The sequence below is a fragment of the Struthio camelus genome, chromosome 16, assembly GCF_040807025.1.
Source record: "Struthio camelus isolate bStrCam1 chromosome 16, bStrCam1.hap1, whole genome shotgun sequence".
NCBI lineage: Eukaryota > Metazoa > Chordata > Aves > Struthioniformes > Struthionidae > Struthio > Struthio camelus.
The window spans coordinates 21949351-21972144 of NC_090957.1; the positions used below are offsets into that span (position 1 = coordinate 21949351).

Consider the following 22794-nt stretch of genomic DNA (forward strand, 5'->3'; position numbering starts at 1 on the left):
GAATTCCCTACTGTCTTTCTGACTGATTTTTTGTGGGTTGCATATGTGATTTGCAGAGGGTTTGGCCCTAGCTACTGCAGATGGCTAAAGGCATCATGTACAGAACACCTGAAAATATACGACAGGGTTTCCGCAAGTAATTAGCCGGAGGGAACACATATACTATTGCGCTAAGCTTGCAGCATCCTGGGGTTTTTGCAGGGGAACCTGCAGAACGTACCAGGCCATGGAGCTCCTTCGTCAGTGTGGCACGAGGGCTGCCGTTACCATGCCCAGCGTCAGAGCGGCATGGACGCCTTTATTTTTATTTTTATTTTAGTATGCTCAGCTGTATGCAGAAGGTGCTCAGCCATTATATGAAGGGTCAACAGTCTACAGCCCTTACATTAGGGGATGAAACACAGTCCTTTGGCTTAGACAGAACCCCCATGTCTGAAATGCCTGAGCTCCTCATAAACGTGAGGGTACAGAAACTCTTTGCCTCCATTTTAAAGTTATGGAAACCGATGCTAGAAGGAAGCTTAGACAAAATTATTTGGATCAGCAGAAGAGTTAATGGCACTTGATGAATATCAGGTGCTGAGTATTTCTGAAAAATCTATACACAATATGGTGTATCAGAGAGCGAGTATCAAACTCAGATGGGGTTTGAACCAACCCAAAAACTCTGCCTAAAATGTTTTTCCCATCATACAATAACTGAGCTGAAGTAGAAAGCAGATCTGAATAATCACAAGGCTGTCTGTTTTTCCCTTCTCTATTAAAGTACCAAATACCACTCATTTTTCCGTAAGTCTTATCAAAACCACTTTTCATCGGGAGATTTCCATGGCTGGTTGTGCGAATCCTGCCAAAATCATTTGTTTTCTTCATTTATGACCCACCCTTTGACTTGCCTATGAGTTGCTCTGAACACTGTAACATAAAACTGTTCTCATTACAGTGTTAAATTAAAATTTAGTAGAAGATGCACAAAGCAGAATAAGCTTTCAATTAAAATATAAACATTGTTACTGAAAAAGAAAACTGGAGGGAGCTCCTAGGCTTCTTTGCATTAAAAGTAGCTAAGATTTAATTTCACTGTGACATCTCCTTGGAATTACACTGCTAATTGATCAAATTTCGTCTGTCTGTTATTTAAACTTTCAATAAAACTTAAGATTAATGGAAGGTGTAGTCCTCCCAGGCAGAACAAATATTCCCATTGTTCATGTCAGGTATGGAATAGCAATGCCCCTACTAACAGCTTCTGGATTCAATCTGTGAACATGAAGTTAATCATAAAAATGTAGTGATTCTTTAATTGCTTGAATGAAATTTTTCTCTGTGCGTGTCATTTTTCCTTCCTGCTCTCCCCTACTCCCAGTCTCCACTGAATGCTGGTATACATCTTTAAAACTAGCTAGGTATAATTTTCAGGACAGATTTGCTTTGTTTGCGATGCAAATAAAAAACAGATCACTCCATCTGTGATCTTTGAAAAGGACAGGGAGCATCCCTTCCCATCCGCCCATGACATTCCTGGAAGAAGGTATTTTCTCATATATCAAAAAAATGAAATAACACAAGAATGATATTAAAATAAGTGTCCTGCCTTGTGCAGAAGAAAGTGGATTTCTTTTTAACTCTAACTCTACCTTCCTCCTTTAATTATATCATCAAAATTCATAGCAGCAGCCAAAGAACACATAGCTGAAATCTGTTGGGGTTTTATCCTCATTTGCACTCTCCTGAATCTGGTGTTTGCTCTCCAGCATAAATTAGACTAGACTGTAAACAACTCTAATTCGCACCACCTGTCTAGAAAGGCACCAAGCCACTTCCTTTGCTCATACCCCTCCTTTGATAGCCATAAGCAATGCAGCAAGCATGGCGAGTTGGGCTAAAACAAAACAAAACAGGAAAGGAAAGGAGAAAGAAATAGCCTTACTAGACAAGCGGAGAGTCCAGGATAATATGCAGAGGGTCTGCCACTGGACTCCAGGAACGCAATCACAAACCTTTGGAAACAGGAACCTCTTTCTCCAAGTCCACTCACCACATGGCTCCCTGAAAACACCTCAGGGCAGTGAAGAAGGTACAAGGTAAAGTGTCAGCCCCACAATCCAGATGATTTTGCAACACTAGCCTCCTGACTCAAAGACAACATTATGATCTTTTGGTGAGGATGTCCTTTAAAGGAAAAATTTGACCCTATCTCTAGCATCTCATAAGATTGCTCACATCACAGGGACTGCCAGCTCTGGCCATTTCATCACAACTTCCTGATACTACAAGGTGTTAAATCCCAAGCTCATGCCATTGTGTTTTCTTTGAGAATGCCAATGTTAACTTAAAAGAAAGCAGCGTGTTTCTGGCTCTTGGCTGGGGAGCCAAGTCTTGACAGCTTTAACCCAAAATCCTCAAGGAAGTGAAGACAAATAGAAAAGAAACTAATATTCATCATTTTAGAAAAACTTAGGATTTTAAGGCAACTTGTGATTTATGAAAATGGAACTTAGCAGAGTTTTGGTACTGAATAATGTTGATCCAAACCCCTGCTCACCTGCTTTACAGCCAGCAGCTGTGAAACTAGAGTTCCCCAGTGCCTGGAATAAGGAGTTGGAGGCCAAGCAAGCAGAAATGTCCTACTGTCCGAGGTACACCCAAGGAAACTACACACCTCTCCAGGCTCTGAATGAGACCTGGAGGCCCAGGGGATTCAAATTACATTTTGTGAGAACTGATATTTAAGAGATGTTTAGGCGCAGAATACTTAGGCACCTATATTCACCGAGTGTCTAACTTCCACCGACATCTGTAGGAGCTGGGGTATTAAATGAACCTTTCACGAGTGACCACTAACTTTTGAGAACTTGATTATTTTTGTAATACTATGCATGTTAAGCACTATATACTCTTGGGTGCTTTTGCCTGTACTCTTTTGTGTGGGTACTCTTTTTCAGCTTGAGTTTAAGCAGACCTGGTAAAGCATCTCCAAAATGAATGATGTTTTACAAATTGTTATTTTAGTTTTCCATTTCAGCAAGGACTAAAATCTCTTGCATTTTTAGACAGCTGTATCCTGTACTGATAACTTCACAGTGTAAATTATGTAAATTATAACGGCTACACAATGTACAGCAGTAGCACTGAAAGCTCCGTTCCCCCTTATGAGGTAAAAGCTATTTTTCCTGAAGCACCACAATACCACAGCTGAAATGCTGGCTCCTGGCCAAGCAATCGTGCGGAGGGTAGTGACAGCAGTGTCAGGCTATCATTTGATAAACAGCACTGTTGATGCATGTCATCACCTGAGGACTGATCTTCCAACCTGACAGAAGAGCAGCAGCACATAGCTGCAGTCTGCAAGGTGCTAAATTACAATAAAAGGAAACAGCGCAAATGAGTAATGCTGATTTTGTACTTCTGCTGGTGTTTTCACACATAGGTGAAACAGTTCTGCTAGCAGATCCCGCAGATAAAAGCGCATTGTCCTGCTGAACGTATCACACTTGTCCCTAACTCTGACTGCAACCCAGGTGCGAGCGAATCTCAAGTCACTGCATAAACTCCAGTGAGAATACCCTGCCATGGTGCTGGTGGCATCACTGGAGTTGAGCTGGTTACAGCAACCAGCCATCAAGCTCGCTGGTAAAACCAGATGGGCTTGTGATATTTTCCCCACTAACCCATCCTCTGGAATGGCTAGGGAAACTGGATCCTGGGGCCTGTGGCATAGATGCCAAGGTGAGTCTCAGATGCCTTTCCCATAATGAGCTCTACCAAATGGCTTAGGGAAAAAGCACATTTCTAGAAGCAACCAAAAAAGAAGGGAAAAGAAGAACACATAAAAAGACTTCTTATGCTTAGAGTCATAACTCTAATTTGGATGAATATATGTAGATAATTGAGAAGCACCAAAACACATGCTGCTGTTGTGATAGTCTCACTCCAGTATGTTAACTGCTATTGTCAAATAGGTTAGCAGTACATCCAGCTTTTAAATACAAACAATGATTTCCATCTATCCGGCTCCATGAAGAAGGTGAACGGCACACAAACCTCCTCCAACTAAAACAAAACACTCATTTCTGAGGAAAGTATAGTCAGTTTAGCAGTATCTTTTTTGCTATTTATATTCGACTCTACACTGTCAAGAAAACTATGTGGTTTATTTTCAAAATATATGAATATCCTCTTGTATTGCAGTATGCATATATATATACAGCAAGAGCAAATCATTTTTCTAGAAACTTGGGTATTCATGTACAGGTAAAACTCAGAAAAGAAAGGCTGGTACGTCACCTTCACAATTAATAGTATCTGCAACTAGTTCCCCTATTTTTAATTTAGTACACACAGAAAATACTTCATTTGGAACAAATCGGCCCAAAGTTTGGAGAAAGGAATGTATAAATACAAAATAAAGGATGAATTAAAGGTCTCATGAAATATATCACCTTTTCCCATAAGCTTTGTCTTGCTTTTATCTGCATCCCATCACCACCACTAGAGCAACACTCTAACACAGAAGATGGTGAAACTTGCTACTTGAAACGGACCCCAGGCACAGAAACCCAAGCAGCCCTAGAGAGCTTACCGTCTACAGCCTCTGACTGCTGTGCACATGCCAGACGTGCCAAACAGTTACATGCAAGACAGCACCAACACAATGAGAAACCACCCTTTTTTTCCCCAAAAAAGATCAACTCAAAGAAGAAACGGATATACGGTCAAGGTGTCCCGTGTGGGCTGAAGTGGCGTGCGTTCTATAAAAGCAGTACCATATGTAGAGGGATCAAAAGAAATACCATTTACTAATCTGATTTGCCATCAAATCAATCAATTAATATTAATACACTGCAAACAATTAAAGGCTGTTTTTCACCATTTTTCACAGGGAAGCAGTATATCTCTACCAGATTTTTAGTTCACAAGAGGAGGAAATCACACAAGATTTTTACTGATTTGTCCTTATTCAGCAAACTCATTTCAGACTAACACCTTCTGTATCAAACACAATCAAAGTGCAGAAAGGAGAACTAGTAAGGAGGAGGAAAAAGAAGTTAGAAAGCAACACCTAGTTTGTATTCCTTCAGTAATATTGTTTGTTGTTGCAGAGTTAAATTAACTCTTATTAATTCATTGAGAAAACAAGCCCTAGATAATAGCATGGAATTTACAGTTTCTTCTCCTGAATTAATGTTGCGTGGTAGTACTTTACTTTAAGAATAATTAATGATAACTCATCAGTGAAAAAAAAAGTCTTCTGATATATCTGAAGTACGTCAATGTTAGAAGGCTGCTGTTATACCTGCTGTGATCCGTATTTAAAATAGAGCCAAATATTTCATAGCTGTGATTCATCTTCTCATCCTCCTGGGCCTATGCTACATTTATTGCAAATACACTTTCTAAAAGTAAAAATTGATATATTCGAAATGGAAATGAAAAGGTCAAATTCAGACATTCTAGTTGTGCTGAGCAGCGCCTTACTCTGTAAAGTGATGGTGTGAGCAAAGGTGACTAACTAGTCCAAAAAGCAAAGGCGCAATTACATACAATAGCCAGGCAGGAGGTCTGTGTGTGAAGGCATCATTAAATAGAATGAAGTAACAGACGGGCACCTCTGGGCCTCCTCCTCCAACTGAAGAGCAGATGGGTGAGTCATTGCCACCCACCGATTGAAGGCCCAGAACCTTAGTTTCCTTTTATCTGTGAAGAGCCTGCAAGATGAATATACTTTTTGCATAGTTAGTAGTTATCCACATATATTCATGAATGTTTACTTCAATGATTCATGGCTCACCACTTGTTTGTGAGGAGTTTAATGGAGCACACACTAGACTAAATTGAAAATAGTTATGTTAGCTCCTGTCTACAGTGGTGTGCTCAGATGTTAATGGCTTTCTTTACACATTGGGCAAATATCTTTGTAACATCTTTCTCATTAGAATAGTTGCTTCTACTGTTTCTAAATATATTTTTTCTGACACCACTTAAAACTTCAGTCATATCCTCAGTGATTCATGTAAGAAAACGCTTAGCTAGATGGTTGCTGAATTGAAAATAAGAGGGACATGAACACATTTAAAGTTGTTGTTCCATTTTTCATTCCAGCTTCTTCTCAAGCAAATTACTTCTGCATAGTAAGACGACCATGTGCAGAATGCACATCCTCTAGGAAGTCACTTGAGATTTGTCACTACTGCTCGTTTTACATGGTAGCTGCTTGCATACTCTGGTAAGAGAGCAGCACTCAAAATCTTAAGACAGACAAGCCAACAGAGAGATGGATGCTGATCTATAGGTCTAATGTAATAACAGTTGTTTTCCCTTTGATGCACCCAAATGCGGCAGTCTTCAGACCCTGTGGAGTTTGTTCCCAGACTGCAGCTCCTACTCCTCACGGAGGGTGTGCTCCAGCAAAGCCCCTGCCAACCTCCGTTCTGATCCACCTCTGCTGGAACATAAGCCTCTTGGCACTTTGACTGGCTGCAACGTTGCTCCATGTTGCAGGCTGTGCAAAAATCTGCATAAATGATTTATACAGGTGAGAGGCACACACTCTCCTCATTAAAGTATCAGTGTGGCTGGAAATGAAGAAGATTCATATCTGCTGCAGGAGGCTTTCAGGGATCAATATGTTCCAACATATGTTTTAATACTTCCTGGGTTCTCATATTTGTCTCATGAGAATTCTTTATTTATCTTTTTTCCCCCCAAGGTTATGAAGCCAACTGTTTTCCTATGCGCGGGTCTGTGCTCTGAAGCAGTGAACTGATTTTCGTAATAAATCTCTTCTGTAGAAGAGGAAAAGCATGAAGCTGTGCTTTTTATTCAAATAGTCCATGATAAGATTATGGTGTGCATAGAGCCTTAGCTGATCCTGCTGTGCGCTACTGTATTCAAGTGCTAAGCACACATGTGGGTAGATTATTCTTCCAGGAAGGGGATAACTACAACTTCTGCTTTTTTTATACTTTGTTATACTTTCTTCCTCCTTTCTCTCTCCTTTTCTTTTTCAGATGCTACTATGTTTTGATATCTCTGCAATAACAGATCTTGTTGAAACTGACAGGTGAGCATGTTGCACAGATCAGTATCTGGAGTGGAAAAAGCTCTCCCCTTCAGTGCTGGAAGTAGAAGAGTGCAGCCAGTGGTGTAAGATTTTAGATAAAAGAAAAACAAGGGAACAGGGGAGTGTGTGTGTGTGTGTGTGTGCGTGCATGGTGGAGCATACGGGCAATAAACACTGGCTATGTTGGCTGAGTGGCTGGCCCAGCATCAGAAAGATTCACAGGCTGCTCTGTAACTTGGCTTGCGAGGCATGCATGCTTACTAACTCATCTGATTTTCCATCACATCAATTAATTAACAGAAAGAGCTCAAAGGTCCACTTGAAGTAAATACATGGCAAGATGCACTAAACAACCCCTCCACACAGAACACAGGCCTCAAAAATTGTCCTCCAGTTCAGTTTTAAAGTAGTGGGTGAGCTCAGAGGTTTCTGTTTGCAAAAGACAGAGAAAGGGCTGCAAAGTCACAGTTCCCCCGGTGGTGGTTTGTCTTGCATCACCTCGTGCTTACTGTCCTTGCAGAGGCATGACAGTCCATAGCGTGAGCTCCGGCTCAGGGTCACAGAATTCACACAAAGCCTCTAATTGGGGACGCTGTATACTCTTCTTTCATTTAAGGAATATATTATCAGCCTCTTCTGAAGCAAACATAGCGCAAAAAATCATTCCCTAACACTCCCCATACTTACTTGGTACTCCAGTTTACTTGCTGGAGTCGATCATTTTTGGGTGGGAATGGAAGAGAGAATATTTTTCACTTCCTAGCTTTATTAGCTATATTAAAGCAGTTCTGCTCTTTTCTCCAAGCATTCTTTCCCTCTCTCTACATCTCATAGACTCCAGGATAGAAAAGGCATATTGCTAGTTTTCAAACCTGTGATGAAAAGCCATTATGCAACAAACCAAAATCATACCACAGGGGCTAAAATAATAGAAAAGAAATAAAAACTGCAGGAGATCTGAAAATAGAAACAATGAAAGTGTCAGGAATTGCAGCACCTTAACTGCAATTCATGCAAAGATGACCTGGACTATCCCAGTATTGTATTGCCAATGTTACTTCTTTGTGTTCATACTGGCAGATAACTGCCTTCCGCTAATATTACAGGCCTGCCATTTTCTAAGAGCTATACAATGCATAATAAGACCTAGCTTCTTATGCATAACAAAGTACAAAAGCCAAAGCACAGAAGGAAAGAAAGACTGTTGTTCCCATTTCACATACCGGGAGATGGAAAGTAAGATGCATCTATTGCTACGCTCTCTACTCTGTGTTCCAGCACTGGAATTTTGAACGTAATCATTAATCTGGACACCGTCAACACCTGTGGTCACCTAGGACACCATGCCATATTTGGAAAGAGCTAGATAAATTGGGTAAAATATATAACCCAGCTACACTACAGTAGACTGTATAATTATATTTTGCAACCTAAATTTCCCCTGAAGCCTTGCTTGGATAAACTGTTCCTTACCCTTTGCCCTAAACACCTTTGCTGCTGTTAAAAAAAAAAAAAAAAAAAAAAAGGCAGAAACACCTTGCGTTATGCCCCAAAGGTGGTCACACTACACTAATGAATTAAGGGGTTTGTAAAGCGTGTTGAGTTGTATTGGGTCAAAAAGGGAGCTACAGAAGTGTCAGCTGCTGAGAGGGCTGACCAGTTCAACTTTAATCCAACAGCAGAAAATGCTTGCAACAATCAAAACATCCCCATCAGGTGCTGAGACCTTATTCTCAAAATGTGAGATTCACAGCTTGAATCAAAGATCAGTTTAGCTAGAGCACAAACCAACACCCAGCCAACACGGCTCTTGCTCTTTGCTTGGGCTGTTTTTATATAGCTCCCTGGTATGACTCTAATCACCCAACTGGTCTTAATGAACCCAGACATTTAACTAAGTAATTTTCACCTACAGGAAGCAAGTAGAGATTAACCTACTTTCCAGTGGTGTTCCCAACCATGAATGGAAGGGTACACAAGTAGTAACTGCATCATTTCAGAATCAGAGAGCCAGAAGGGACTTTGAGAAGTCATTTAGTTCCTTCCCCTGTCCCAAGGGAGGACAAACTGTTCTTACTGTCACTACTGACAGAGGTTTGTCTAACCTGTCCTTAAGGACCACCTTCAAGCCTAGAAATTCTCTCTCTAGGTAATGTATTCCAGCCTCTCTGCTAGATAGCTTCTGCTAATGTGTAACCTGAATCTTTTGCGCAGCAGTCTAAGGTCTTTACTTCTTGTACCAGTCACTGCATGAATTCGGAGTACATTGTTCTCCTCTTTTCAAGAGCAATTTCTGTATTTTCAGACTGTTACCATGTCCTCCTCAGACAACTCTTCCAAAGACTAAAATTCTTTCAATCATTTCTTAGTACTGTATTCTCGAGATAGACACAATAGATATAACAGGACAAAAGCAAGATGCCTCAATAAATAGCTCCAACACTGACTGTCCTGATGTTTTTTATAATGCCATGGATATTGGTGGCTGAAATGGTGCCAGGAATCAAGAGTCTTCTTTTGTTAAAACCAGAGGTTGCAAATAAAGCTGAACAACTGAGTGAAACAAGGACGTGCTGTTCTATAAAACAGCAGTCCCACTGTGTAACTGCTAAATGAAAAACAGAATATATAGTGCAAACCCAGGAACAATAGCATGCACACTGATCTCTGCTACTCAGCACATTGAGCCAAGGCATACTGATGCTTCAAGCAAAGGCATCAGCATTTTCAAGAATCTCAGCAGCACCGTCTATGCCACCAGAAAGCTGCTGTCTTTCCTTTTTCTCTCCCGCTGCCTATATTCATCCATCAGGGTATTATTTACATGATTTTCCTGATACGGTTTCTTTTAAATTAATCACATGGTTTAGAAAGAGAAAGGCAGAATAAGATGACCTGGAAGCTACCCTTACTTCTGCCACTGACGGGCTGAACAGTACTTGCATGCATGTTAGCACATGCTGACTTCTCTGAATGTGTCCTCCCATCATTTTGGAGGAATGTAAGTACTTTTTACATTTTCTGGGAATCAGAGTTCCCACTGCAGCTCTGATAGAGTTCAGAAGAATATACTGCAAGACTATGTTGTCTGTCTTATCTAAATTATATACTCATTTGCTAAAAACCAAAATCGGTAGTTATCCCTATGGCAAGGCTGCCGAATCTCAGAGCAAATCTAAAACTCACACTCTTCAGACTTAGAGAACATGCTGCTTCAGTCTGCTTCTACTCATGAAAGCTCATCTGAAACTCTGCCTCCCTCCAGCTCACTTCCAATCAGATGGTGCTGACCCACTGGCATGTTGCTGCAGAAAGCAGTACTGTTAGTACCAACCAAGTTCAATGCTACTCAAAGTCCACCTTAGTGGCAGGTAGCTATCCAACAAGACATAGCTTTTGGGGCCACTGGAGTTGGGTGTGATTCACACAACAGACTGGACAGAGTCTAGGTGTGCGGAACACTGTCATGGAGAATGACCTGCACTTGCTTAGCTGACATGTTAATCATAAGCAATTCTTCCTTTTCATCCTTAACAAAGGGTTCCATTCTGAACTGTCTTTCACTTGTTTGCAAACTAAACGATAACTGAACTGATGTGATGACACAATAATTTTCACAGCTCATGGGCCCTGGGAACAGAGATTTTTTTTTTTCTGGCCTTCCTGCCTGAGAGACCATCCAAAAATAATTAAAAGATGGAACCTTTAATGTGGTTTATGATGCTTTGATCAAGGTTTTTTAATTAACCTATCTTGCTTTAAGCTACTGCGAGTTCATTTCACCCTAGTCGACAATATCATAATGGAATTGATTATAATACAGTAGAGAGCATGAGTAATGTGCTGCAGTAGAGGGAACTCTGGAAGCTCAGCCTTGTTAACCCCTTGGTTGATGGACACAATGCAGACTACTGAATGATGATAAAGGCACTCTGCCAAGCTTGACATTTCAATGACAAGGTAACAGGTACATTAGGCTGCAATTGAGGTACATTAGTAAGTCAGAGAAGTGTATTTCAGCCAACAAGCTGGGTACATTACATGAGATTGCTACCAGGTGATAGCTGGTGAGTTAGACAATACATCCATCAATTCCTACATTCCTGCAGGTAGCTAAGACCAGGGTGTTCACCAATGAATTAAGTGGAAAGTAACAACGGGTATGTGGCAAGGACTCATCTCATCCAGAGGGTTAGTGCCCAAGTGAAAATAGTCCTTCTCTATAGGCCTTCTCTATAGTCACAGAGAGATACAGACACTTCTAAAGGGTGATTTGTTCCATCAATCTGTACAAAGACATTTAACTGTTTACATGATGTTAAGCCAGTGGGGAGGGAGATATTTATATCACCCAACTTTAAATTAGCCAGCTACTTTCCTTAGACTACCTCTCTAGCAAAAGGGAAGCCGCTCTAAAATAAATTGAGAGCAGGAGTCTCTTGTAGGTATAGCAGTCATCCCCTGGAGGAACCAGGCTTACCCCACTGAGCAGAGGAGGAGCTCAGAGCCCCTCTGGCCAATGTGCTGTAATACTTCCTGATAAGAACAATTCATACACATACATGGGGAAATGCCTGACAAATCAGGTTTGGCAAAGAAAGCGTGAACCTCCTTCTCCATCATGTTTCTGAGTATTCTAACCAGGGTCAGTTCACATTCTTTGTTTTCTTTTTTCCCTTGAAACTGTGCAATAAAGAAATACAATCATGCATTTTTTTATAGGCACTCAAGCCAAAGCAGATCTTAGAAATTAACTGAACAAACTAAACTCTTGTTTTAGCCTGACAGGAAAATGCTAGGAAGAAAAGTTTTGAGTATGCAAATCAACTGATTGGAAATATGTGCACATACAAAAATTTACTGGTATCTGCTGCAAGGCTCATGATTCCAATGTACAACTGCTGCTGGAAGCAGGTTAAAGCTATTTACATATTCAATTGGTCCAAAATGAATGCAAGCTAAAACTAGAGTCCTAAGTCTGTTATCACTGGGAACACAGTTCTGTTGTAGACAAGCATTTGTACAATCTTTGTGTATTTAAATACTCTGCGGGCCCCTTAATCACATGCCTTGGAACACAGAAAAGCTCAAAAGGAGGAGTCTTGTTACCTTGTCAAGCTTTGCTTTAGGAAGTGAGCAGAGGGAAGGCTAGTAACAGAGCAGTGAGAGAAACTGGGAACGACCAAAGGACAGAAGTACGCGGAACCGCGCATCAGGTAGACGTTTACAACGGCAGGGAATAGGGGAAGATGGAAGACAACCACAACCTATGATATTACCAGCCTAAGACCCAGATACACAGGAGTTTCAAGCACTCTGTTAAATGTGCTATGAGAGCTCTCAACAGCAGCTGAGGAAAGCAAGTCAGCAAAGCCATGAATGAGAACTGCAAGGCAGAAGTTGGAGGCATGTCAGAAAGGACCAGAAAGAGAAGTGGTTTAAAAAAATCTCCTGTATGCCAGTGTTCTGCTGTCCCTTTTCAATATTTTCGTCAGAAAGAACTTCTATGCAAACTGGTAAATGCCAGGGACAATTTTTTTTACTGGGATGTCTTTCCATCAACCTTGACGAAGGTAGAGGGCAGCTGAGGGCCTGAGGGGCTAGAAAAATTCTTTGTGCTCCCTACGTGGGGGAAAAAAAAAAAAACAAAAGAAACCCACAAGTGAATGACAGTGAAATCTTCAAGCAAAGGAAGGAGCAACCTTACAGCAGTAAAACTGCAGAGAATATATGGTGTGAATTTTGAGAATCACACATTCAAGACATTCTTTAGAACCTAAAGATCTGTAACACAAAATTGACACCTCTCCTTTTTGTTTCAAGTTGATTACTTGATTACCTTCAACTAACTCTGAGATCCCTGTCCACATTTAGCATTTGAGCATCTGTCCATTCATTTAACATCATTGACAACAGCTGCTTTTACTTCTTGGCCAACAGGAACGGAAGCAGAGATGCCCATATTTTAGAGATCTTATGGTATGGTACGTAATGACGTTGTCTCTTTTAAAACAGAGAGTAATCAGTTGGTGTTGTACAAAACCCAAATTCCTGCAAATTACTATTTCTTTCTGAGGTCTCTGTAGTATATTAGTCACGTGTTCATGCAAGACAATCAGAACACCAACCAGAAAAAATTAATCCAATCACATGAATGTGAAAAATATAATCTTGGGCTAAGATCTGACTGTTTTTGTGCTAGGTATGCACTAATTTGCTGTCATTTCAGATAAGGATTTGAAGTCATAAAACTTTGAGTACATGCTTTCTTTTTAATTAAAAAAAAGGCTACAGCATGTACTTCCTTTCATCCAGGTAAAAAATAATGAGTGGCACCACTAAGGCTGAGGAAGATCAGGTTCTTGTATGAGGAAATTCAGATAAGCAGGATTTTAAATAAGGAAATAACCAAGGAAAGGCTCAGGCTGAAAGGCAGTTCAGCTTCATCATACCCTGCTTCAGCTGTTCAGGGCTAGAGACAAAGTGCAATTAAAAAAAAAACAGCCAAAGGACAGGAGGTGAAATGGAAACTTAAGGCTAGAAAGCTCCAAGAAAAGACTATAAAGGTTCATTTTTTCACTTTGTACTCTATCTTCAAATAATACCAAAACTTACACTGCTTACAGAAGGCCAAAACTTTGGTTAATAAAAAGGATAAAAAAAACCTCAGGTCTGCTCATTTCAGGGTAAGTGAACTATTTTGGTTCAGACTCAATTGTTCTTTTATGTTTGAGGGAAAAAAATAAAGTAAAATTGAAGGGTTTCCCCCAATGATGAATCATTTTGGACAGTAAGAATAATGAAAATGTTTCATTTTGAGAATGGCAAGATGAAACCTTTCAGTGAAGAGCTCCTGAAACATTTTGTCCAAAAAAGCTCACTTACTCAAAATCCCAGTGCCATAAACTTTTTTTCCTGAACCTGCTTCCAAAGCTGGCAAGAAATTCTGCATTTTAAATTATGCTACTTTTTCGTTTCTCCTTTTTTTTTTTTTTTTTTTGTAAACGGTGAGAAAGCTGAGATTTTTTCTGCCAAAACCTCCAATGGAGAAAAGTATGTTATAAGAAAAGATGAAAATAAACATATCTGTCTAAAAAGATCATGAATCAGACACACAACCAGCAAAGAAGATGAGGATTCACCAAAGGCTACCACAAGAAACATGGTCCCTGCTATAATCCAGTAATGACAGACATGAGATAGAAGGGAGATAAAACTATTCGAGCAAGAGACTCCGCAGGAGTTGGTGAAGGCTATACATAAATATGTCCATCTTTCCTTTGCCGTCGCTCTGTGTAGGATGAGACACTGTTGTACAGCACAGCACCACAACTGAAATAACAGCATTCCCAACATCATGAGTTTCAAACAGAAAAAAAAAAAAAAGAGTATTCATTGCCAGAAGACTGTAGAGGAAATCTGACTATCTGACAGCCTTTCAGTCTAATCTTTCAGAGCACAGCTAGGATGCTGATCTGTGCAAATGCACTGTGTTTACTTTGAAAATCACCAGCCTCTAATTTACCTTTGACCTATGTGTTGGCATGCATCACTAACCATCATTCACAAGGGAAGAAGACAGCAGAGACAGCATCCAAGCTCAGCTGGAGGCCCCAGTGTTTCTGGATGACATCCCTGAGGGGCTCCTGTCTCCCTGCAGCCCCCACCAGTTCCCTCACTCCCAAATGCTGCAGATCTGCTTGGCCACCAAGACCTTCCTTTCTTGCTGCATGACTGAGCTGTTGAAGTGTACAAGTATCTGAAGGGAGGGTGTCGAGAGGATGGCGCCAGACTCTTCTCCGTGGAGCCCAGCGACAGGACAAGAGGCAACGGGCACAAACTGAAAACACAGGAAAGTCCATCTGAACATGAGGAAAAACTTCTTTCCTGTGAGGGTGACTGAGACCTGGAACAGGTTGCCCAGAGAGGTTGTGGTTATGTGCCAAAGGTTTGAGTTCCCTGAATAATCCTAAAAGGGATTGGAATTCCTATTCCACAGCATTTTCGTTACACCTAGGCCACAATTTAGTGCCAATAATACTGAAGAAAATGTCGGCTGTCACAAAGCAACTCACCTTTCTGCTGGGGAGGAAAAGAAAGAAAAAGGATTTGGAAAAACCAAAGAATACAGAGGAAGAAAAAAAAATTAAGTCATTTATATCAGATACTTTCCTAATGCTTTTCATAGACTCAAATACCTGTGGAAAAAGTGAGAATGAAATAAGAAAAAGATTTATTGAGTCTCAAAGCTTCCAGTTAAAATTAAATGTGGTGAGAAAAGTGGCTTTCCACATTTAATTGTCTTTTCCACAGTAACTGTGTGTCAGTCTCTTCTAAAAGCCTATTAATTCTGTAATTTAGTGCTAGCAAGAGCTGGGAGACGGACAGAACCTCCAATGGGTTTTTTTTTTTTCCCCTTAATTCATTGACTAACTGTCATCAGGTATCAATGTTAGGGGTGCTTTCTCCTTGAAGACTCAAAATACTAAAAATTAAAAACTTTATTTTATAGTCTATTTAATAAAAAAGTGCTACCGTATCAGTTAATAGAATGGATTCTATGACACTGTATGTTAAGATTTTAATTATGGCTAAAAATAACCTGACATGTCAGAAGGGCAATTGAGAAAACAGTTTTCCAGGCATAGGAGGGGCTAGCTCTTTTGACTTCTGAAGTAAGATGTAATTTATTTGCTTATTCATAGATTTAGCATTTATTCTGAAACTGGCTAGAGCTGGTGATACAGTCAATAACACAAAGATTGGGCTGGTATGTTTGCGTCTTAACATTTGAGGTTGTACATTGAGTTAACTGTCAAAAATGAGTGTTACCTCAGAGTCAGCAACAACATTCGCATTTGAGTCTCTACAAATCAGTATGAAAAATACATAAGTAATCAAAATCTGTCTATAAGAAACGCTCTTGCTTGCTTCTTTTTTGCTCTAGTATATCTTCCTGCTTGAGGGGGGTGAATCTTCATCAGATATGCTACTTTGCAGCCATGATAATTTTTGCATGTGCCAATATCTTCAGAAAGGTCTTAACAGCTCACTGCAGGAGTACAGCCATGCATCAGTGACAGAAGTTAGCTGGCCAGCTAGAACCCAGCCATCCAGGTATCCTCCACAATCTATTTCTGGATGACCAACTATTTGCAAATAAATGATCTAGATGATCCTGGTTTACTTCTGTGTCTGAAATAGTATCAGCAAGGGAACTGGAGTCAAGTTACACAACGAACAGCACGGAAAATAAGTATGTCTACCTGCTTATGTAGGAACAAAGGGAGCCTTTTTTTTTTTGGTAACCAATCTAACTTGTGCATTACGGTTTCTCCTGCATTATTTCAAACAAATCAGGATACAATTTTGCAATTTTCCAGCATTCGTCCCACAATATGGACAGAGCCCCAAAGGAACGTTTTTCATTATTTTTCCAGCTGTTTCAGTTCCTCAGGCCTGCTGTAAACTAGAGTAGGTTTTAGAACTGTGAAAACCTGAAATTTAAATAAATGATTTGCCTATTTTAATGTATTTTATATAGTGCTGCAGCACATTCCTCAAGGAAAACTTCCACATAAATGAATGGAAATTTTCTCCTGGTCATTTGTTATTAACTTTTTCCTAGAAAGGTACTGAAAGATCAAACAAACATTGCTGTTTATATTCTTTCTGATCTGTTTTTTGTGTAGGAAGTTCAGGGAATCGAACAACGAGCTGACTGACAGACACGGAAGCTTCAGAATTTGGGGGAGGAACGTAGATACACAGCCAAACTTTGCACTCATACCCAAATGCAGCGAGTTCAGCTGCATCCTGGCACAGGTAAGGAACAGCACCAATGTTTCACCAGGTGTAAAGTAGCAGTGGCTCTGCTACGCAAAGTTTTGGGTATGACAGCAAACTTCCCATTGAATGGCAGAGACGAGATTTCACTCTCCGAGTCTGATACACTGCATTATGCTAGTGGGCATCCTATCCAGCATGGATAGAAATCACAGGAAAGACATCTGTTCATGATACAGAGTGATGGATGAGGTTCTAGGGGAGTTATAAGAAAGTCTATGCAAATAAGTAACTCACAATGACATTTTTGGGAGCTGCCATTAAAGAACAAGAAGAAAATTGGAATTTTCATGTGCATGAAAGATGAAATGGTCTCTTTACAGAGGGCCAAAATAAAACCAAGTGACCAGATGAATGTAATTTAAGTCTCTAGAGCAAGATTCTAGGAGAATCCAAGAAGCAAACAGACCTTATTCTACACCCTGCATGGATTTAAATTTCACTCCAAAAAACTTTAACGTTAAAGAGTCAAGAAGACAAAGAAGGGTATGTGCACTGTCTGATTTTATGCATCGGACTCAGCTGCCTAAATGAAAAGGCTGGGCACCCAATGCTGGGCAGCATGAATGCCCTCCTAAGGATTCACTCCCACCCTTGTCTGACACATTGCTAAGACAAAACTAAATTGTGCAAAATTGAATATTAAGGATGGCATTATTTCTCTCTCCAAATGTTTCTCATCTTTTTTGCCCAGACAGCACGCTGCACCAAGGAATGGGAAAATGCCCCACCTTTCCACGTAAACATTCTGCCTAGACCAAGAAAATGGAGGTAGCTAAGAGATCAGCTGCCTCATCTCTAGGCACAAATGGTTGCTTTTACAAGTAAATTGGCTGCCCACGCACTTTGGCAGGCACAACCATTTTGGCCTCTAGTGCCATTTAAGCAAATACCAAGACAGTCTTAAAAGATGTCTGGCAATCTGTTCCCCAGTGTTCTTTATCAAAATAAAAAGGGGAGGGGGAGGAGGAAAGAAAAGAAAAGAAAAAATCCAAGGTTCCAGGATTCAAGGCTGATTTCTCTGCATATACTTTTTTCCCTATTTTAAAATCACCAGGTTTTCTCCTGGACAAAAAAAAAAAAACCACTAAATTTTAAAATCAGATTCAATGACCAACCTGACACTGTGAAGGACATATGAATTTTTGTAATCTCTCTGGATGAGCTGTTAAGTATTTATAGAAACATTTTCGCCCTGTCACAGGTTAAACTAAGTATTGTGTCTAATTCTCTCTGGAGAAATGTGTTGGAGAAATTGGTAAGATAAATCTGTCATCATAAATAGTAATAAATAACTACTCTGTCATAGTTGCTTACTTAGCAAAGTTATTTGATTATTAATGGTTTTTACAGGTATGCCTACATGCTAAAAATCCATGCTATCTCAAAACTAAATAAAGGATTCCCCAGTCCTTATCACAAGGCAAAATTTGGATTAAAAGACAACTATATACGGAATAACCAAAACCTTTCCTTTAATACCAGAGTCTGTTCCAAAAGAAATGCGAATAGAGGGTGCTGAACCCCACATCACCCTGGAGCACACGATTAACCTTCAGCGACCACAATGAGATTAGATTACACTGGTGTCAAACATGACTTGGGCCACAACTAGGTCCTCCTGTGATGAGCCCAAGAAGGTATGCTTCACTACAGCATGACTTCCTAGGAGACAGCTAGCTTCAGTGTGAGACTGAAGGAGCTCCAAAATCCATCACTGCACTGTTCAGCTGCATTTTATTGGATAATTACATCTGTTATTAAAAATACAACTGAGGGCCTTCATTCTACTTTGATTTTCTGGCTTTCCTTTCCACCACAGGTTTTCATTTTAAAAGAACTTGTTTGGGAGCTGGGATTTTCATCCCATGGAGGTAAGGCCTGGTGAACTCTCCCTTCCTGCTGGAGAACACTTGGCAGAGTCAGGACCTCAATATGGACTGTGGGGTGCAGTGTGTGTTAACTTGGACGTTATCATTTCACAAACCCAACTAGGCTCTGCCTAAGGACCTTCTTTGGAAAACCACATTTATGTGGTGTTGCCTCATGCAGAGGCTCAGCTCTCTACAGCAAAACACAAGCTGAGTGCAGTACTTATCAAAGGCTTTATTCTAATTCACTACAGCTCTTGCTTTTTACACTTGAAATGGAGAGAAGTTTGATTTCCTCCTAGAGAACACTCCTGACTAGCCAGCCCTGCACATCAAGTTTATACCTAAAGTGCTGCTGACATCTGTAGAAGCGTTAGAAGAACTTTCTTCCCAATTGGGATCATGAGTTTGAACTACTGATGCTTTTCTCTTAGAAGAAATGCTTCAGAATATATGTCAAGAGATGAGCTGGAAAGATGAAAGATGAACTAAAAGGACAGGAGATTAAAGGAGTTCAGGAGAGTGTTTATTAGCTTTAGAATATTTTTAGTAAGAACAGCGATATCCTTCCCCCCACCATTTTCTCCAATCCCTATCAGTCTCTTTCTTGTGCTGGCTTCAAATACCATCTTGCCTTTTTCTCACTAACCTCCACTTACTTCTGCAGTCTTCTTAAAATTCAATGGCAATGCAAAACTCTCACTCTGTCCTTTACCTTCAGAATTAATAAGCGAAACCTGAAAGTTTCTTAGCCTTTCAAGGGTAAGACAAGGGTATGCGCCCATGTCTAAACAAAGGGATGGGGAGAGACAACTGAAAAAAATCTATTCAAAGGAGTCCAGAGCCTCCAGAGCCCTGTTCCCAGCAAAGGTGCTGGGGATCTGGACTTTTGCTCCTAACGTTCCTCTGAAGCTCCTAATCTCCGGCTATGGGGAATCAAGTGTAAGAAGCAGTGGTAAACATGAAAATCTAAAGGAAAATGAGATAGATAGAGGAAAGCATGAGGGACACGCTTCAAATCCTCCTCCACTCAGCCAATAGACAGCTTTCACAAGGACTTTTTCTGACAGGAAGATGGGTACTCTTGAAGGGCAAACGATAAAGCAGCAACTAGCACAACCACTAGAACAAATTAAATTACACAGAGGATCCTGCCTAAGACTATATTTTCTGCTGCAGCCTGGCCCACATCAGTGATAATTTTTAGTCTCATTTGGTACAGAAAAAAGGCCCATGAGGTCTCTCAGTATATGGGTCCATCTCCTGCATGTGTCTGTCAGTGTGAGTTTATCTGTTACCTGAGATTTCTTACTGGCAGATTTCAGCCAAATTCAATAGTGGGGCTGAGATCAGGAAGATGTTATGTTCCTGTAAGCTTCGTGAAAGTAAGTGGCTGAATATATCAGAAATCCTGTATTAATATTCCTAAAGGAACAGACTCAACTCTTTTTAAACATCAAAGACACGGCAGCTCAGCCTTGAGACAACTCTGTAAGAAAGCAGGCTTCACTGGTGCTATGGCTTATGAAACTACCTGTTAAAATACTGCAATAAGATACAATATTCTGGAAACAGGAAAGGGCAAAACCTGCATCTGCTACTCAAAACAACTTCCTTGATTTCCACTTCCAATTGATTGCATGTCCAAAAGACATACATCCCTACATCTCTCACCATTTGAGGGTGGAAGAATGTTTACTATTTTCACACGAAACCTTGCTTTATGTGAATAAAACTACTGAGCATTTGACCTCTGTTTGATGGGTCTGATTTTGTCCCAGAAAAAATTCATGACTTGAGCTCTCCTACAGAGCATAAGCGCCATACTGTAATGCCAAGATAGATGCTATATATTTAAAGCCATAAATATATAATAAACTATTCCTTACTTTTCTTGTCATGCAACTGAACATAATTCGAGGAGCACGTGTACACAGACGTGAACTCACAGCTTTGACCTGAGCGTGGTGATACAGTAGACTGAGAAAAAGACAAACACTGCAAGGGAGTCATTGCAACTCACAGCTCAGGTAAAACTGTAGCTATCTTCAAGCTTGATCTCCAATGGTTCCTGGGCAGTGCAGGCTATGATTCACTTCATGAAACAAAGCTCAGTGTTATACACCCTCTCCTCTCTGGCACAGCAGTAGTGGCTTTGGCAGCTGTGATGTTAGCAGCATGAGACATCACAGCAGTGCTGAGATACTTATTATCCTCTTGGGTTCTTTTCTTTTATTCGTCATGGATTTCAGCTTGTTGTATAATATACATTTTTCAAGTTAAGCATCAAAACAATGAATACAAATGAGCAAGGAAGTGTTCACTTGCTGAAGGAGGAGAATTACTAAAAGCAACATCATGCAGCATCAAAATGCATTTCTACCATGACACCATTTGTGTTAATGTATTAGAGATATCTACAAAGACAAATTGCAGCTCAGTTCAAAGCAAAGAGCACTCAAATGTCTTTGCAGAACACTGTAGCAGGCTGCTACCAGACATGGTCTCCCTGAAACAACATTTGGATTTTCAGATCTCTTCTGGCATAAAGGCAAACATTCTCCTGATCCCTCTCTTCCACCTGTTGTGTTGGCTCGCTGACTTCCACGTTGATGCCCACGAGCAAGAAGGGGAAAAGGACAGCCTAAAGTCAGACCCGACTCTTCTTTTTCCAGTATTAATATGATATCTTGTGTGTAACGTTTGAGGATTTGATCCTGGTAAGACTTCGTACAAATAAAGTCAACTGGCAGTAACACGTTCCAAGAACTTGATTCTCTTGCACCATTTTTACACTGGGATAACCTCAGAAACATCAACAGATCTCCTCTTGCGTTCCACTGCTGAATTAACATACCTCCTTCTTGATGCTCTTGCTGGCTATGAATTGTTAATTTTCTATTTACAAGCTCTAATCCTTTCCTGCGTTAAGACTAATGCTTATCCTTGTGATAAGACATTATACTAAAGTCCCTTCTGGCCATGTTTGCGTGGAAATTAAATAGCCCATCTTAAAAGTCGGAAAGAAAGTCTTGCTGTCCTTATTATCCTATCACTATTCTACTCTCATTTTTTTCGCTTTCCTGACTCCTCTCTCAAATTTGTTCTAAAAACCAAATCTCTAAACTGCAGTACCATGGCGAATCCACTGACTGTAGGGAAGTTATGCTGATCTCTTCACTGGCTGAGAACCCAGCTACAAGGTCCCAGCCAGCACTGCTTCAAGCACAGTGCTGACCCACACCGTAGGTCACTGTGCTACCATTATTATCCATTACCATAAATTACTTCTGTGTATCTTCAGCAGCGATGATGCTAATAAAAGCCCAGGTCTATTTTACTTTGATTCTAATCATGCAAGTGACAAAAATGCAGAGCAATGACTCTGTTGGACAGAAAACAATGGTCAGACTGCTGAGGAACATACTGGTAGCTAGCAACAACCTTAGCTTTGCTAAAGGATGATAAATCCCTCAGCTGTATTAAACGCTCTGGCGAGGTCACCACTAGACATTTTTGCAGGCAAGCAGCATACTCTCTTTTGATATTTTTTTCATCAGTAAAAACTTGACTTATACAAATAACAAAGATGCTTCCTTCTTGAAAGGAAGCAAATGAGCCAATCTCTTTTCTCATGCTGAATAGATGCTAGTGTTTGTGTGCATTTAGGGCAAAGCATTATCTAAACTCAGTTTTCACTGCCTGGCTTTGCAGTGTGCAGTTCTTCGAATCTTCTTGGATTAACTAGGTGATCGCTAATCTCTCATCGATGCTAACAGAGGAAGATATAACTGGATCCAGTGACCACAAGCTGAAGTCAGCAAAGTCCAAAACAGATACAAAATTTGCATTTTTAACATAATTAACCAACAGAATCAAGGTGCTGTAACAATCCTTCCCTTGTGCAGTGTTTAGATCCTACACAGCTGTTTTCTGTGGGAGGTGCTTTCCTTGTCACACAAAATAAAGTTAGGGATGGGAATCAACTGTGGAAAAGTTTTGGTCTGTGCTACC

The 22794-nt window shown here is 40.3% G+C and overlaps 1 long non-coding RNA gene across 12 annotated transcripts in view; it reads right to left on the minus strand.

The window, feature by feature from the left end:
- Positions 1 to 22794, minus strand: part of LOC104147940 (uncharacterized) — a 213293-nt gene that overhangs the window by 44630 nt on the left and 145869 nt on the right. The gene's annotated exons all lie outside the window — the stretch shown is intronic.